At 42.9% G+C, this 14,003-nt stretch overlaps 1 protein-coding gene and 1 long non-coding RNA gene across 4 annotated transcripts in view; one reads left to right on the top strand and one right to left on the bottom strand.

Annotated features, from left to right (window-relative positions):
* Positions 1-11,272, bottom strand: part of LOC118088973 (uncharacterized) — a 58,073-nt gene extending 46,801 nt beyond the window's left edge. For both annotated transcript variants that reach the window (XR_015950995.1, XR_009557882.2), the window contains exons 1-2: positions 11,129-11,272; positions 10,327-10,400 (exon numbers count right to left, since the gene is read on the bottom strand). This is a non-coding gene — a long non-coding RNA (uncharacterized LOC118088973). The remainder of the gene's footprint in view (positions 1-10,326; positions 10,401-11,128) is intronic.
* The window catches only part of ADGRL2 (adhesion G protein-coupled receptor L2), a 548,846-nt gene that overhangs the window by 294,972 nt on the left and 239,871 nt on the right, over positions 1-14,003 (top strand). For both annotated transcript variants that reach the window (XM_088673884.1, XM_088673885.1), the window contains one exon: positions 5,024-5,065. The gene's annotated coding sequence lies outside the window, so the exon portion shown is untranslated. The remainder of the gene's footprint in view (positions 1-5,023; positions 5,066-14,003) is intronic.

Genomic DNA, 14,003 nt, shown 5'->3' with positions numbered 1-14,003 from the left:
GGTTATTATGTTTTCTCTTCTCGACACTTAAATAGAGTTCCTGCAGAAACCCGGGGTGCCTGCCCATTAGCTTGGAGGGTTGGGCTGCCTGAATAAGTGGGTGGCTGCTTTGTAAAGAGGGAGTGGTAAAGGGAAACAAGCTAAAGAGAGAGAGAGAGAAATCAATGAAGTTGAAATGCGCTCCAAGCACACCTACTTATCATCGCCTCGCACTCCACATGTCATCCAGCTGCCAAAGTCTCTGAAAACATCTGGGTAGGTGGCTCTGCACGTACATGTCGGTGCGCTGATATGCGCACCCATTTGGGATGGTCGGATTGAACTCCGCCGGTTCCTCTGAGGTGTAGCGCCATGTATCAGGGCTTGGCTATAAATTTCATCGCATCGCTGTGGCGAACAGAGAAATGAGTGAGGAAATATCTGATTAAAGTGTGCATTGCTGCTGAGGCAACCGCATGTTGCCATAGCAATCGAGATGAAATGTGCAAGGAGTGAGATAATTAAATCTAACCCCTTTAGAAGTTTTTTGACAGTCTATGCACTGCCAATAAGTGGGGGTGGGGGGTGGAGTTATATCTGGCAATAAAGATAAAACCCATTCCTTGTGAAAGTACAACTTCTTGTTGATTTTGTCGTGGTTCCCTTTGCTAAATGCATTGCTTCAGGTCCCTTATTTGAATGCTCCCTTTAATAATCGGATGCAGTTTTGACCTTGGCTTGTAACAGCCTGATCTGGTTTATTGTTCCATGGGAACTGCTATACAAAATATCCAGCTATATGTTTTCTCACTCTCTTTCTTACAGTACAGTAAAGCCCGGCTGTCATGTCTTAGATTATGATTCAATAATATCTAGAACGTACTGCCCTCTTCAGGAACTGTCGATTAAAAAAAAACAAGAAGAAGAAGAACTTTCGAATTTGTTTATTGATTTATGAAGTGCAAGGAGAAAATGTGACCTTATGAGGCTTATAAGGAGCAGGGAGTTCATTGCATTCAGTGATATGAGCAGTAAGCTAGCATACAGTGGTCAGGCTGAAATGTTAATAGAAGGGGGAAAGTGCTGGAAAGCAACAGCTTTAAAAAATGTTGTCATGGGGTTGGACTAGTAATTCCAGAAAATAATTGGCAGCCCAGTGAGGCACTTTAGCGTGATGAGTTCTAGGGTGGCCAGGTAGCCCAAGTGCCAAAGAATTTATAGCACAGAATGTCACAAGAGACGTCAAGCAGTATGCGCCTTAAAATTCAAGACTAAATTCAGAAAGGAATTTAGTTTAATTACCTGTTTTATCTTAGGGAGGAGAAGAAGAAGAAACAAAACTAAGGTCACTTGCATAGTGTGCTTCCCACTTTAGTGTAGCCGGATTGCATTCTAGGTTACTAAGATTTTGAAGCAGCGAAACCACATTGGATGGGTGGAGGCTGTGGTTATTTCCTACCCTGCCACCGCCTTTGGGCAGGTGCAATGCAGGTGGAGAAGGCTACGTGACCTCTCTCTTTCCAGTGTTATTAGTGCAGGGTGGGACCTGGCTATGTGGATTCAGTAGCCATTGCTACACAGGTAATATCACAAAAACAATGATGATGCATTTCTAAGTTTGGAACTGATGTACTACTCAGACTGGGTGGGGTACACTGATACCAATTGCAGTGTCATGGACATAAGAAGCTGCATTATTATCAGAAGAGGCTGTTTGTTCATCAAATCTGTGTAGCTCTCCGTGGTCTTTGCATCACCTGCCACCTGAGCATTTCAACTGGAGATGTCAGCAGAAGTGGATCACTAGGGGCGGGGAAGGATCCACTATGCTAGCTCCCCAGCAGGTGGGTTGCTTTTGCTTACTGGGAGGGAAAGGTGAAGTGGCAGGGAGGTTGGCACACTGCAAATGCAGTGGCAGGGCCAATTTGGCACTCTTTGCACTGCATTAACCTCATCGCCACCTTGCCCTTCCCCCTCCCCTTCCAGGTAAGCAAACATTGATCCACCTACTGGGAAGCTGGTGTTGCTGTTCCACTCCACCCAGTGAGTCACTTGTGAATGAGAGGAATTGAACGTGGGGTGTTCTGCAAGCAGGATACATGTTCTTCCCTTGAGCGTTGGTTCCACTATTGCTTAGCCTGGAGTGTCAATCAGCCAGCTTTAGAGGGGAGGGTGGGCTCAACTTCCTAGGCCCCTAGCAAGCTAGGCTGCGTGAGACAAGCAAGTTAGGGGGGACACACAAATGCTGGTTTTTATTTTGAAAACAGGACAAAAGGCATCCTGTTTGGGGGCCAAACGGAGCTAGAGAAACTGTGGTCCCAAAGCATGACAATCCATTTTTTTTACAAGACGGGTGGCAACCCTAGTTGGTTCCTTTTCCTATAAGGAACACAATGACTTGCTCCCACAGTCCCCGGCTGATGGCTTATCCACTAGGCAAGTCCTGAGTAGTAAACTAGGAGAAATGGAAGCAACTGCCTCAACAAACCCAGATGCTTAACAACCACAGTTAGACAATGCGGGGTGTTTCTTGGTCTCTGCGGTGTTTGGATTCCATGTTTCAAATCTGTCATCCAATTTCACAAAAGAAGCCTCCATTTTTTCTGCCTCATCTTCAAGGCACTTTAGAGTTTATTTAGAATTTCTGTGAGCACAAGTTTTGAGATCACTTTATTGGTGCAAGATAGCCAAGGGTGGTGTGCGTGCGTGTGTGTGTGTGTGTGTGAGAGAGAGAGAGAGAGAGAGAGAGAGAGAGAGAGTGTTTCTTTCCGGTAAACATTTCTCAAGCACTCTGCAGCCAACCCAGCTCTCCATGCTTCCTGATCTGAAAAAGGCCCGTGAGAGATATTACCTCATGATGCCTTTCCCTGGAATTTAATTGAAGTGTGGGCAACTGGGAAGGCTACAAAGCACCAGACCAACCATTGGTGAGAGCTGATTTGTAGAATGAAAGAAAGGAAACTTACTTACTCATATGCACCCTTAGTCACCTCAAAAGTAAGTTAAGCACCCACCCACAAACTTGCAGCTAACCATGAGAATGTCTAGTAGTTCCTGTTCTAGTGACCAACTTCCCTTTTCTCACTGTTCAGTTTCAGCTACAGATTTCTCTTTGCATCCCTGTCTGAGCCACCATATATACTGTATATACAGCATAATTTTTATGTTTTCTACTGTATCATACCAAGTTGGTGGCGCTAAATGAGCTGTGATTTCCTGAATGAGCTAGAGCAGGCACCCCCAAACTGCGGCCCTCCAGATGTTTTGGCCTACAACTCCCATGATCCCTAGGGCCATTCTTTGTCTAATAATGGCTAGGGTCTTGGGCTTGGATGTAGCAAATTCAGGTTCATATTTCCACTCGGCCGAGAAACTCAGTGGGTTATTAGTCACTATTTAACCTGACCTGCCTTTCAGGGACAATCCTATATATACTGCTTTGAGCTCTTTGGAAGAATGGAATAAATATGTGATACACAAATGAATCTGCTGGAGTTCTAATGGCTTTAAAAAGTGTAGGAGAATGGAAAGTCCACAAATTGATTCATAGCCGTGGCTTCAATCTAATGCAAAAAGCAGCAGCATTGATTTTCAACATAGGGCAAATTCACATGACCATGATGTATTCTACCGTATGCACACACATACCCCCCCCCCCCGAGTGATTTATTTCAATTGTCTTATGACAGATGCCCAGGTGTTCTGCCCGGACACTGAGGTCCCGTGGTGAAGGCCTTCTGGCAGTTCCCTCGCTGCGAGAAGCCAAGCTACAGGGAACCAGGCAGAGGGCCTTTTCGGTAGTGGCACCCGCCCTGTGGAACGCCCTCCCACCAGATGTCAAAGAGAAAAACAACTACAGACTTTTAGAAGACATATGAAGGCAGCCCTGTTTAGGGAAGCTTTTTAATGTTTAATAGCTTGTTGTATTTTAATATCCTTCTGGAAGCTGCCCTTCTGGAAAACCCAGCCAGATGGGCGGGGTATAAATGATATTATTATTATTATTATTATTATTATTATTATTATTATTATTATTTATTGAATGTTTTCAGCATAGATCCCAGTTGCATCTCAGCACATTGTGAATATGACTATGGTTAGCAACATAATGAGAGCCAGTATGGTGCTATGGTTAGAGTGTTGGACTAAGGCCTGAGTGGAAAGGGTTCAAATCCCCGCTCAGCCACACAGCTCACTGAGTGGCTTGGGGGTGGTTGTTGCCTCTCAGCTGAACCTACCTTACAGGGTTGTTGTGAAGACAAAAAGAGTAGACCGAGAGCCGAGTAGGCCACCTTGAGCTCATTGGATGAAAGGTGGGGTATAAATCAAATGATAAACACGGCATCTTCTTCAAGCTGCAACACGTGGTTAAACTGGGTTCTAGCCTTTTTGTTAGCCTCTCTTTGCACAAATGTGGAAGTGCACAGACAGAGGAAGCTCGCCAAAAGCTTTAAAAGATGGAAGTCATCCCAGTGCATCTCCTTCCTCAAACACCATCTTGCCTTGGCGGGGCGGGGGGGGATGATGGAACAGCCTGGAGAGCTGCCCACCCTCTCATTCCAGGTGTTCCAGTTGTGATGGTTTCCCTGCCACCCAGCCCTGACAACCACACCCCATGGCTGCTCAAGAACCATTTTGCTCTTAGGGAAAGAAAGATTTGGTTCTCCTTCACCCTTGAAACTTCTCTTTGCTGTTCATTCAAACATTTCAATTGATGATTATTGTGTGGCTATTTCTATGTAAATCACTCTGTGAAGTCTGCTTGAAAAGTAATAATATAATAATATATAAGAACATAAAATATAATGTATACTCTTATTTTCGTGATTACTTCCAGGGACTCTGAGCACCCACAGAATTTAACTAGGGCTTCCTAAATAGATATAGGATGTTTCTGGGACACACTTTGTTTTTGTATTTTGCTTTGCTTTGTGTTTCTAAGCTATTGGTTTGTTTCATTTGTGTGTGTGGATGCTGATGTTTGGGGAGTTAGGCTCCCCATGGATAAGGGCATAATAACTAATAACATTTCTTTGCTTTCCAGGATACTTTTGGCACAATGATGAATTTCATCTTCCCCAGAATGGTAAGCAGGAAACTATTTTCTGTATCTGACACCAATGAATACAAAGGAGAACAAGCAAAATTGTCATTTGAAAATAATGAAAATTCACTTAAAAATAAATATGCAACTTGATAAGGGTATTATTCATGCAGCTATAAACATCTGAATATTTAAACCTTGTAAAGCCATCTTTAAAATTCCCATCTAATTTTTGTCTAGTATTTTTGGTTGTTGTTTCTACAGAAACATAAAGATTTACCATCTCTGCTGGAAATGCTTTAGGAACCTGGTGTGTTCACCAATGTGTTTTGCTGCATAATTTATTGTAATATATACATACCCACACACATAAATATGGTTTACGTTCTATCAGTTGAGAGAGGAATTGTATCTCTGCTTTAGATTGAGAGAGAGTTAGGCCTATATAATGTTTTACTGTGTTGAACTGTATAAAAATTGATCCTTATTTATGTTCCACCAGGGTTTTGCTGCATATGTGAATTTAAAATGGTATATTTTCAGAATATAGACACCACATCCTGAGTAAAAGCTGCATGCTACCATTTTGTAAAAATAACAACACCCAGATATTTTCTAAGGTTCTCCCCATCACTACCCCAAGACTGGGAAAAAGGCAATATTTATTCTACTCTTTGATCATAGCACCTTTGCAATCAAATAAAATGAAAAATTCAACATATTGTACATGGAAAGGTCACCTTAAAATGAGACTTCATAGAAAAGGAGCCTGAATGAGATAAACCAACTGTTAAGGAGACTTGTGTTCAACAGCTCTTGAAATAGGCCTCTATTCCCCACCTCAACACCATCTCATTCCTCAAACATTTGGTTGGAAATAAACATAAAGTCATCATACATTTGAACTGTTTTGACAATGGGGGAAAATATTGCTGGAAAAAAGTAGTTTCTTCCAAGCACAAATGTAACCTCTTCTTAGTCTTACAGCTGAAAGCTTTCCTGTCTAATCCCAGAAGAAACTTTTTTTTAAAAAAAAGGCAATTATTCAAGAACTTTAATGCAAAGATGCATTAAAACAATGGAGGACTTAAAATGTGTGCCAAGCTGATTTTCGGTTGTCTTTGATACAAAAGCAGAGGCGTTCACGGGATTTAAGAAAACCTATAACATGGTTTCAAGACTGGAGGAGTACTCTCCCTCCCTCCCTCCCTCCCTCCCTCCCTCCCTCCCTCTCTCTGTGTGTCTGTGTGTGTCTCTCTGCGTGAGAAATAAAAGTTACTGTAGATATCTTTGTTGATTCACTGAAGACAGGCTAGGGAGCTTTTGTGGTAGGTACTGACTCAAAATATTGTGCTTCCCCAGGACTCTGTAGTGTGCAAGTCCAAAATGTATCACAGAGCCCAACTAACTCTTAGATAGCACACACCACCCATGATCTCAATATCCTCGGCCCCACGCTGCGCTGGTGTGTACTGAATCACACCTCGCCTTGAGTACTGTCAAAGACCCTGTATCCTTTGCATACAAATGGGCCTATTGGCATGAGGATACCAGGCATCCCCAAACTTCGGCCCTCCAGATGTTTTGGACTACAATTCCCATCATCCCTGACCACTGGTCCTGTTAGTTAGGGATCATGGGAGTTGTAGGCCAAAACATCTGGACTGCCACAGTTTGGGGGTGCCTGGTCAATACAGATCATATAATGCCTTCACCTGTAAAAACCACCCCTACTGCGAGAAGTGAGGTTAGAGGGAACCAGGTGGAGGGCTTCTCAGTCGTGGAGTGCCCTCCCGTCAAATAAACCACTATCTGACTTTTAGAAGACATTTGAATGGTGCTTGATGTTTTTATTTGCTGGAAGCCACCCAGAGTGGCTGGGGCAACCTATCGTGTTTCTCCGAAAATAAGTCATACCCCGAAAATAAGCCATAGTGAGAGGCAGTTTAACCTTGTAGGTTAAACTGTACCATTATTAATAAATAAATAAATAAGATATCCCCTGAAAATAAGCCACTGTGTGTTTTTTTGAGGAAAAATAAATATAAGACGGTGTCTTATTTTTGGAGAAACACGGTAGTCAGATGTCAGATGGGTGGCTTATTATTATTATTATTATTATTATTATTATTATTATTATTATTATTATTATCCCTGCATCCTTGGAAACTTTTGTTTATGTTGGCAACGCATAAGGTTTTTCGGGGTGAACAGTACAGAACGAGAGAATCCTTTGTCTTCAGGTGCAAAATGAATCACTTCTATCCATGTCAGGGCTGAGGACTATATATATAAAACAAGGAGCTGTCTCATTGTCTTGGTTTGCTGCCAAAGCTTTCCTATGGTGAAAGAAGTGGGAGAACCGGGTCAGTAGGTGTAGTGCCAAGGCTGACTTTCAGAGAGAAGGGTGTCACACTTAAGGATCGTTTCAGTGAGACTATCACAGAATATGAATCAGCAAAGAGATGCACCCAGTGCCGTATGAAAAACTCCAAAGGACATTTTATTCAAAGTGGGACAGAGCCAGACAAACGATGAGCAAAGCTTAATTTTCACTCTGTCCTGAAAACTGGGGAGCATAATCTCATCCACCTTGAAACCAGACCCTGCTTAGCTTTGCCATTGCACTAGCATCTTAAAACATATATTGCTGGTGACTATTCAAGTTGCTCTTTGTAGGGGCTAGTAATCAATCTGCTAGTGCAATGGCAAAGCTAAGCAGGGTCTGGTTTCAAAGTGGATGAGATTCCTGCATTTGCAAGGGGGATGTGGGTGGCGCTGTGGTCTAAACCACTGAGCCTCTTGGGCTTGCCGATCAGAAGGTTGGCGGTTCATATCCCTGTGATGGAGTGAGCTCCCGTTGCTCTGCCCCAGCTCCTGCCAACCTAGCAGTTTGAAAGCACACCAGTGCAAGTAGATAAAAAGGTACCGCTATGGCGGGAAGGTAAATGGTGTTTCCGTGTGCTCTGGTTTCCATCATGGTGTTCCATTTCGGCAGAAGCAGTTTCGTCCTGCTGGCCACATGACTCAGAAAGCGGTCGGCCTGGAAGCGAGATGAGCGCTGCAACCCCATAGTTGCCTTTGACTGGATATACCTTTACCCTTTTTTTTCCTATTGGCAAACGTTTGGACTAGATGGACCTTGGTGGTCCCTTCCAACTCTACAATTCTATGATTTCTTATACCTTCCCGGCCCAGGTAGATGCTCACCCCCACCACACGTTTCCTTCTTCCTTCCTTTTTCTCCCACACAACCATTCTTGGAAGCAAGAATTAATTTGAGGCAGGCCTCCCTCAAGACATTGCTACAGGTGCTCTTTCATTTTTATGGCTTGGCCCCAGAAGATATCAATATTATTTGTAATCCGAGTGGGTGGGTGAGGCTAGGCAGGTTGCCTTGTCTTTCCCACACCACAGAGCAGCCTCTCATTGGATAAAGGCTCGCACACCCTGGCACTTTTCAATGAAGCACTTCCTGAACCAGAAAACAGGCCCACTCTTCTCACTGACTCACTCAGATTACCTTCACTCTAAACTTATGGCTGCATCTTGCTTTCAGATACTGCTTGGGTTCTCCTGCAGTGCGGTTCTAGAGCTCCCAGGAATGATCAGGGCATAGATGACAGTTTCTGACTGCCCCCCCCCCCCCGAGATGATCCAGGTCATTGAGGGTGTTATTTTTACATCTTTCCTTGTTCCACAAGTAAACCAGAGAAACAGAAAAACTGGCTCTGTGAGCATTGTTTGCTCAAACAATGGAAGGTGTGTCCACATGAAGAAGCTCATTCCAGGGCAGGGGAAGGAAGCAAGGCTGAACTGTTTATTCCTCTTATTGTATCCTACAGATTCTGGAACAAACAGCCAGAATCAGTCCTCATTTCCACATGATCATGTGCATCGTCGTCTTTTATTATTTGCTAAATATTTACAGTTTGCTAAGAAGTATGAAGCTGAACTACAAAGCCATTTAATATTTTTATTTTATTTTTGTCTTTCTCTTTCTCCAAGAAGCTCAGGACAATCTGCATAGCCCATGATCACCACCACCCCCTTTAAATTGCACAGCCACCTGGTGAAGTTGGTTAGCCTAATAGAGAGTGACTGGCCCGAGATCACTTAGAGTGAGCTTCATAACTGAGTCTCCCCCCACCCCGGTCCGTGGTCACTACAACAACACTTTTTACCAATATCACTCGTGGGGAAGGGCATTTGCAAGAAGTATATTTACTGAGGACAGACTCACATGCTATTGTAGCAAACATACGCTCCCGAACCTATTTTTTTCTGTAATGGCATTAATACAGCGAAGAACAGGAAAAAAAGTAGGCAGGTGGGATGAGGGTGGGATTCTTATCCCTTCCCATGCATGCCCACCGCTCTCCCTTTCAAATGCTTCTAAAAGTCCCCCCCTCCTCCCCCTGAGTTAGGTTTACTTTCAGTCTCTACTCAATGAAGGAAAATTATGTTGGGTGGACATTAGTGTGATTAAGCACCTCTTCCTTCCTGCTTTCCAACTCTCCCTTGTAACTTACTAAGCTCTGCATTCATGCATCTTGACAAACAGGTCTGGGAATAAGCATTTGCTGAGATAATATGTAGTTTTGCCTCCAACTGTGGTCAGATCCGCACTGTACATTTGAAGTGCATTCAACACACATTTAAACTGCGCCTTACCCCACACAAAGCTACAACTCCCACCAGCACCCTTAATAATCTATAGTTCTTTGTGGTCAGCCATGTGCTTTAAAAGTGTGCTAAATGTGCTTCAGATTGTTCTATGATTCTGTGTATGGTATGGGTGTGACCTAAGAGGCGCTATGGGAGATCCCCCCCCCCCGCAACAAAAAGGGGGAGGATTTCACTGGGGAAAGAGAGGAAAGAATTCCAACTTTCAAAACGGCCACATGAGGCTACTGATTAGTTTCCCCCCCCACACCCCCAAACTTACACACATACACAATCTTAATCACAGATCTGGTCACAGCTAGTTTGACTCTGAGTGGATAAACAAAAAAGACCACAGTTATTAGTGTGTGGCAGGGTAGAACGATGTTTAGTGTTTGGGGTGGGGTGAGCAAGAATGAGACTTTGCATGATTATCTTTTACTTCTGAGGCTGAATCCTGGACAAAGTGCTAGTTTTTTTGACATAAACAAATCTGTCTATTCATTAACAGAACACTGAATATTAACATGAGGTTGTTAGTCAATTTCTCATTTATTCTCACTTCTGGACTAGTGTTCAGGGTCATTAAACCACTTCTTTGATATTTTTTCACATAATAAAACCCAAACTGAACTCACCCGTATCATTTCCATCGGTGCAGTTAAGAGTGTTTTTGTTTTGCTTTAAGGGCTTTTTGTTGTTGTCATCGTTTCTAGATCAAATGTAGGGTGATAAATGTCAGATAGCCAAAGAAAATAAATTGTGGGATGTAATTAATCTGCACCTTTAACAAAACACACTTTCTTTCTCATTTCCACCTCTTGCTGTGCTTAATGAACAAAGATTAAATGCACATTACTATGAATAGTCAAAGCATTCTAGGTTTTAATCAAAACGTTTTCCCTGCACTCTGTATGCTAATGAATGATCTGATACCTGTAAATGTTAAATGCAGACCATATAGTGCCGAGAATTTCATTACAGATCAACAGTATTATCTTTTTAAAGTTAAAAACTTCCATTCATGCTCTCTGGTCCATACACACACCACATGCATTCCAACACACAGCTTAGATTGTAAGATCCTCAGGGCAGGATGCTGTTGTTGTTGTTGTTGTTGTTAACAGAAACAATATCATATACATTAGAGCTGCTATGTAAATAATAAATAAACAATAGCACTTCCATGGGAACGTGTGTAAATTCCTGCAAACCATGTTAGATTGTGGCTTTTACCTCTCAGAGAAATGTAAAATATCTATATTTCTTCTTATACGTTAGAAATAGCTTTGGGGATGCTGGTGTCACTTAATTGTTCAGTTCATTTTTAAGGAATGAAATTCGTCTTAATTAGTAAAAACAATATATGGATCGGTTCCTCTCTCTCTCCCTCTCTCTCTCTCCCTCTCCCTCTTATTTTTCAAAAGGTAGTTCACTCACTGTGCAGCTTATCAGCTGTAGATTATCCCGATAAATGACAAGTTCTTGTCTCCAGCTTTGAAACTTCTTTGTCAGACACCACCTTGTTCGACCAAATAGCTCACTTGATGCGTGGCTGCCCCAATTGTCTGGCACTCTACCATAGCTGGGCTACATGCCAGCTTGAGCTCCACAACTATTTATGGCTTTGTGCATTCAAAGTTCAGCTATGCAAATCACAACTATTAAAAAAAGAAGGCACTGCAGATTTGTTTTTGAGATGTATTATGTGGCTCGCAAGGTCAAACCATTTGTTTTCTCTCCAGTAAAATACAGTTTTGTCGGTAATGATCGAAAAGATCATCACCTTTCAACGTTTTTTTAAAGCTGAGTCAAATGTAATGTAAACATCTCTTCACTCCTCTGCTAGAAAAAAACAACCATGTGGCACACTTTTAATAGTGCAGAGAGAAGAAAGGGGGCACAGAATACAAGATGACATGCAAAAGTAACTTTTGAAGTGCATAATATAATAATGAGGACAGGGGGAAACCCTACAAGCTTGGAGAAAATGGTGAACATTGGAGGGTCAATTTTGAAGTATAAATTTTCACCCACAAAATTTGATAAGGACAAGGTGGAAATAAACATATTCTGCAGCAACTTAGGCTGTTAACTTTTTTCTTAGTTGGACTCCTGTGCATTTCACAAATTACTTGGTTAGATTTTCATCCAGGGATTGTCTTGGTAGGGAGATACTATTGTTACAGGAAAATGTTTACTTGTTAAGTTGTGTCCAAGGTCTTGCAAATAAAAGACAGGCAGACTCCTTTCCTTCACCAGCATTCCCACAATGCATTGCAATTGCTGCTCAAAGTGTGTGGGCAGGCCTTTCAACAGAGACATGGCCACAGGGTATGAAAGGCACAAGCTCCTTTCCAGACCCTCCTAGGGTCCCTATTTTCCAGGGACAGTCCTGGATTTACAGAAGCCATTCTGATCCCGAAATGTCCCACTTTTCCTTAGGACATCCCTATTTTCATCCCTATTTTCTTTCTTGTGGGACAAGAAGCTACAGTTAGAACTGGATATGGAACAACTGATTGGTTCAAAATTGGGAAAGGAGTACGACAAGGTTGTATATTGTCTCCCTGCTTATTTAACTTATATGCAGAATTCATCATGCGAAAGGCTGGACTAGATGAATCCCAAGCCGGAATTAAGATTGCCGGAAGAAATATCAACAACCTCAGATATGCAGATGACACAACCTTGATGGCAGAAAGCGAGGAGGAATTAAAGAACCTTTTAATGAGGGTGAAAGAGGAGAGCGCAAAATATGGTCTGAAGCTCAACATCAAAAAAACCAAGATCATGGCCACTGGTCCCATCACCTCCTGGCAAATAGAAGGGGAAGAAATGGAGGCAGTGAGAGATTTTACTTTCTTGGGCTCCTTGATCACTGCAGATGGTGACAGCAGTCACGAAATTAAAAGACGCCTGCTTCTTGGGAGAAAAGCAATGACAAACCTAGACAGCATCTTAAAAAGCAGAGACATCACCTTGCCGACAAAGGTCCGTATAGTTAAAGCTATGGTTTTCCCAGTAGTGATGTATGGAAGTGAGAGTTGGACCATAAAGAAGGCTGATCGCCGAAGAATTGATGCTTTTGAATTATGGTGCTGGAGGAGACTCTTGAGAGTCCCATGGACTGCAAGAAGATCAAACCTATCCATTCTTAAGGAAATCAGCCCTGAGTGCTCCCTGGAAGGACAGATCGTGAAGCTGAGGCTCCAATACTTTGGCCACCTCATGAGAAGAGAAGAATCCTTGGAAAAGACCCTGATGTTGGGAAAGATTGAGGGCACTAGGAGAAGGGGACGACAGAGGACAAGATGGTTGGACAGTGTTCTCGAAGCTACCAACATGAGTTTGACCAAACTGCGGGAGGCAGTGCAAGACAGGAGTGCCTGGCGTGCTCTGGTCCATGGGGTCACGAAGAGTCGGACACGACTAAACGACTAAACAACAACAAATTTTCATCAGAGAAATGTTGGAGGGTATGGAGTTATGTGACCCCTGAGCCAAGGAGATAAGTAACTGTACAACCTTTAGAATACATTTGAAGGCAGCCCTGAATAGGAAAGACTTTTTAAAGTTCAATGTTCTATTATGTTTTTAATAAATATGTTGGAAGCCACCCAGAGTGGCTAGTGCAACCCAGCCAAATAGGTAAAGGCAAAGGTAAAGGGACCCCTGACCATTAGGTCCAGTCATGACCGATTCTGGGGGTGCACCGCTCATCTCGCATTATTGGCCGAGGGAGCCGGCATACAGCTTCCAGGTCCTGTGGCCAGCATGACACAGTACTCCAGGTGAGGTCTGACCAGAGCAGAATACAGTGGTACTATTACTTCCCTTGATCTAGATGCTATACTCCTATTGATGCAGCCCAGAATTGCATTGGTTTTTTTAGCTGCTGCATCACACTGTTGACTCATGTCAAGTTTGTGGTCTACCAAGACTCCTAGATCCTTTTCACATGTACTGCTCTCAAGCCAGGTGTCTCCCATCCTGTATTTGTGCTTTTCATTTTTTTTTTGCCCAAGTGTAGTACTTTACATTTCTCCTTGTTAAAATTCATCTTGTTTGCTTTGGCCCAGTTGTCTAATCTGTTAAGGTCATTTTGAAGTGTGATCCTGTCCTCTGGGGTATTAGCCACCGCTCCCAATTTGGTGTCATCTGCAAACTTGCTCAGGATGCCTTCAAGCCCATCATCCAAGTCATTGATAAAGATGTTGAATAAGACTGGGCCCAAGACAGAACCCTGTGGCACCCCACTAGTCACTACTCTCCAGGATAAGGAGGAGCCATTGATGAGCACCCTTTGTGTTCG

This window comes from Zootoca vivipara, chromosome 7 (assembly GCF_965207765.1).
Source record: "Zootoca vivipara chromosome 7, rZooViv2.hap1.1, whole genome shotgun sequence".
NCBI classification, from domain to species: domain Eukaryota; kingdom Metazoa; phylum Chordata; class Lepidosauria; order Squamata; family Lacertidae; genus Zootoca; species Zootoca vivipara.
The sequence above is the reverse complement of the archived record's forward strand: the minus strand, read 5'-3'. Positions and strand labels throughout refer to the sequence as shown.